A 5,162-nucleotide genomic window follows, 5' to 3' on the forward strand; every position below is an offset into this window, starting at 1 on the left:
GCTGGATACGCAGATATAAACGAGTTCTTTCAATTTTGCACTGTATGCCGTCTACTGGACAGCTGGATTTTTCGTCAACAAGGAAAGCAATTTTTCAACTGACTCATTATTCAACAATCCATTGGGTTGATTGATTGGTCACTATTAACGAGTAAGTAATGTACTGTATTACAGGTAATTAGTTGGTAAAAAAAAACTGCCTTCCTAATTTAGTAACTAAGATAAGTGAGCACTTGAACAAGGTCTAGACCTTACTCATCCATCCAATCACCCAGGACAAAAAAGTATATCCAACCTGATAATCCGAAAATCAAGTCCAAAATAGAGCAAAATCAGCACTAATAAGTATAAGTCATTGTCCCAAAACCAAGCCATAGCACCTTAAATCTACAACATTTTAATATTCCCCAAGCAATCACCACATATCAGGGCTCCTCAGATGAAAACTCATTGTCTGTATCGGTTTCGGCACTTTAATTTCATTACCCAGGGAAAATGAGCGCGCCATGACATAAAACCATAAGGCATGCCATGGGCGCCCATAAGCTGAATTCCAGGGGGGGGGGCAAACCTCGTCTAATTGGCACTTTTAATGCTATATAATAGAAATCTCAGAACGAAAATATAAAAATAAGGCAGCATCATTCAGCCAGGAGGGGCAGGAGCCCCCCTGCCCCCCCTATGGGCGCATACCCCTATGTAGTGACACCTGTGGAATATCTATGAACAATGCAATGCCCAAAAATAAAAATATACCAAAAAAAAAAGTTTGACCTATCAATTCTTTGTTCACTTTGGCGTCAATCAAGTCTGGAGTGTTAATTACGATAATAGAGCGCAATCTTTCCTCGTGTTTGACATTTTATCAAACAATTCGTGGTAACGAACTGTAAGTAAGGAGCGACCCGACTCAATAGTAACCGAAACTCTAAAAACGGATTTTTGATACAAATAGATATATCAAAAGAATACACCTTTTGTGCTAATTTTAGATATATAAGTTTCATCAAGTTTAGTTCAACCTATCAAAAGTTACGAGCCTGAGAAAATTTGCCTTATTTTCGAAAAAAAGGTAAAACTTCCCCTAAAAGTCATATAATCTTAATGAAAACCACACCATCAGATTTAGCGTATCAGAGAACCCTGCTGTATGGGTTACGAGCTCCTGCACAAATTGGAATTTTGTATTTTTTGCTAGTGAAAGGTTACGTATGCGTGTTTATTTGTTTCTTTTTTCCCAGGGGTCATCGTATCGACCCAATGGTCCTAGATTTTCATGAGGGACCTCAATAGAACGGAAATTAAAAGTTCTAGTGCCCTTTTTAAGTAACCAAAAAATTGGAGGGCAACTACGCCCCTTCCCGTGCTCATTTTTTCCAAAAGTCACCATATCAAAATTTTTAGATAGCAATTCTGTTCAGCATAGTTAAGACATCTAATGAGACAAATTTGTTAGCTCCAAACAGCTGTTTTCATGTATAAATATTTGAATAGTCTATCACCCCCAGGACTAACATAACTTGTCCTTTTCATTTATCGTCATATTATCATGCTTATCAAACGTCGTCGTGTACACGTTTTTCTCTTATCTCTGATATTTGTCACACGCAAAGAGCAGCTTGTTCTATCAAATACGTTTGAGTGAAATTATGGAACAGTATTCCGCTGGAAATAAAATATTCTGTTCCAGTTCCATCATTTAAATATAATTATAAGAAACATCTTCTTTCTACTAGCACAAATAAATATTTTTTAGGGGGAATCTCTATTTTTTACGTTTTGTACAGCGCCTTTTCTTTTTTCTTCAAAGTTGGTTTGTTTGTCAATTTGTTGCTTGTCAATAATTAGTGATAGTATTTGTATGAATATCCGAGTTCTCCAGGGCCTAGAGATCATTGATCAGTCTTTTTTTTCTTCTTTTTTTTCTTTTTTTTTTCAAAGTTTGTTTGTTTTTATATTCGTTGTTTGTCAATAATTAGTAATATTATTTTTATGAATAGTCGATTTCTCTAGGAATTACACTTAGACTCAGTCTTTTTTTTCTTTTTTTTCAAGGTTTGTTTGTTTTTCAATTTGTTGTTTTTCAATAATTAGTAAAATTATTTGTATGAATATTCGAGTTTTCCAGGGATTACACTTAGAGCCTAGAGATCATTGATCAGTCTTTTTTTTCTTCTTTTTTTTCTTTTTTTTCAAAGTTTGTTTGTTTGTCAATTCGTTGCTTGTCAATAATTATTGATAGTATTTGTATGAATATTCGAGTTCTCCAGGGATTACACTTAGGCCCTAGAGATCATTGATCAGTCTTTTTTTTCTTTTTTTTTCAAAGTTTGTTTGTTTGTCAATTTGTTGTTTTTCAATAATTAGTGATAGTATTTGTATGAATATTCGACTTCTCCAGGGACTACATTTAGGCCCTAGGGATCATTGATCAGTCTTTTTTTTCTTCTTTTTTTTCTTTTTTTTTCAAAGTTTGTTTGTTTGTCAATTTGTTGATTGTCAATAATTAGTGATAGTATTTGTATGAATATTCGAGTTCTCCAGGGATTAAACTTAGACCCTATAGATCATTGATCATTCTTTTTTTTCTTATTTTTTTTCTTTTTTTTCAAAGTTTGTTTGTTTGTCAATTTGTTGTTTGTCAATAATTAGTGATAGTATTTGTATGAATATTCGACTTGTCCAGGGATTACACTTAGGCCCTAGAGATCATTGATCAGTCTTTTTTTTCTTCTTTTTTTTCTTCTTTTTTCAAATTTTGTTTTTTTGTCAATTTTTTTTTTTTCAATAATTAGGTATAGTATTTGTATGAATATTCGAGTTGTCCAGGGATTACACTTAGGCCCTAGAGATCATTGATCAGTCTTTTTTTTCTTCTTTTTTTCTTTTTTTTCAAAGTTTGTTTGTTTGTCAATTTGTTGCTTTTCAATAATTAGTGATAGTATTTGTATGAATATTCGACTTCTCCAGGGATTACATTTAGGCCCTAGGGATCATTGATCAGTCTCTGGAGTTGTGTTTTATTTGTGTGTTTATATTGAATAAAGTCAAAGTTCAAAGTAATAACTATGTCTATGAGGACGACTTAATTCCCCACAGTTCCCAGGGGAAGGGCTTCAAGTTATGAACTTTGCCCAATATCTATATTATATAGTATAGTATATCATATACATTATATAGTTTTGGTAAGCATACAGACGTTTTCAGGGAGGATTTTTTCTGGTGGTGGGGGGGGGGGTCGGCGAGATTGGTTACGTGGGAGGATCTTTCCATGGAAGAATTTTTCATGGGAGAAGAGAATTTACATGAAGGGGGTGCTGAATTTCCCAGCATTATTTAAAAAACAAACAGAAATTAAATAAAAAAACAAGTTTTTTCAACTGAAAGCAAGAAGCAACCTTAAAACTTAAAACGAACAGAGATTATTACGTATATGAGGCGGTTCGTCCCCTTCTCAATACCTTACTCTTTGCGCTAAAGCATTTTGAATCATCTCAAAAGAGCTATTTATTCAAATTTAACGACTTTTATGATTCAGGGGTCATTCTTAAAAAATTGGAACAAAATCTGAACTTTAGCGTAAAGAGTGAAGTATTGAAGAGGGGGCGAATCGCCTCATATTACCTATATGAGGAAGTTTGCCCCCTTGTCTATACCTCATTGAAAATCACATTTTTCAATTAATGACCGATATAAATAATAATTTGTTTGTGTTATTTTCCGGCCTTTTCTTAGCATTTAATTTTACCTGAAGCAGCTTCATGACTATGATTTTTATGTGATAATTAAATAAAAAAAACAAGTTTTTTAAACTGAAAGTAAGGAGCGACATTAAAACTTAAAACGAACAGAAATTATTCCGTATATGAAAGGGGCTGTCCCCTCTCAACGCCTCGCTCTTTACGCTAAAGTTTTTTATTGTTATAAAAAATAAAGTTGTGACTCAGAATCAAACTTTAGCGTAAAGAGCGAGGCGTTGAGGAGGGGACAGCCCCTTTCATATACGGAATAATTTCTGTTCGTTTTAAGTTTTAACGTCGCTCCTTACTTTCAGTTTAAAAAACTTGTTTTTTTTATTTAATTTCTGATCGTTTTTTAGTTAATACAGCTTTTATTTGCATAAAAATTTTACTTTTCTTTTGCTAAATGGATGTCTTTACAAATTAACTTACGTAACTAACTTCTATATTCGTATATTTTTCTTCTGGCAAAAAATACAAAGTTGCAGATATGAGCTTGAAACCTATGTAATAGGGTTTTCTGATACGCTGAATCTGACGGTGTGATTTTCATTAAAATTGTTTCACTTGTAGGGGATGTTTCCCCCCTCTTTAAAAAATCGAGTAAATTTTCTCAGGCTCGTAGACTTTGATGAGTAATACTAAACTTAATAAACTTTATATATTTAGGATCAGCATTATAAACACATTCTTTTGATACATTTATTGACATCAAAATTCCGTTTTTAAAAGTTTCGATTACTATTGAGCCGTATCGCTTGTTTTTTTTACTTTTTTTTTTATTATGTAAATGTTAATACGTATATGAAGGGGTTCTCCCCTTAGTCCCAATACCATACCCTTTACGTTAAAAGTTAAAAAAAAAATTGATTAACAAGACCCTGAATAACAATGACCGTGTAATTAGAAAAGATATATTTTTTGAAAGCACTAAAAAAAACTGTAGCCTCAAGAGCGAGTTATTTACTTGGGGGAGAACCCCTCCCATATATTATAATTTCTGTTGGTTTTAATTTCTAATATTACTTCTTACATTTCAGTTGAAAAAACTTGTTTTTTTTATTTAATTTCTGCTCGTTTTTTAAATAATGCTTGGAAATCTGGCGCCCCTTCATAGAAATGTCCCTTACCCCAAAGAAACATCTTCCACGGAAATATTCTCCAGAGTAACCCCCTCCTTTAGCCCCCCCTCCAGAAAAAATCCTTCCTGAAAATGGTTGTATACTTCCCAATAACCAATAAAGAATGCTGGCAATTCCGGTACCCCCTTCAGGGCAATTTCCCTTCCCCCGTGAATACTTCCTTCATGAACAGATCCTCCAACATAACCACCGACCCACCCTTCCCTCCCACTACCAGAAAAAAAACCTCCTGAAAACTTCTGTATACTTCCCAATAACCAATACTATATGTTAACATTGG

This window comes from Artemia sp. Qi Xiang Cuo, chromosome 10 (genome assembly GCF_049724085.1).
Source record: "Artemia sp. Qi Xiang Cuo chromosome 10, ASM4972408v1, whole genome shotgun sequence".
Taxonomy (NCBI): domain Eukaryota; kingdom Metazoa; phylum Arthropoda; class Branchiopoda; order Anostraca; family Artemiidae; genus Artemia; species Artemia sp. Qi Xiang Cuo.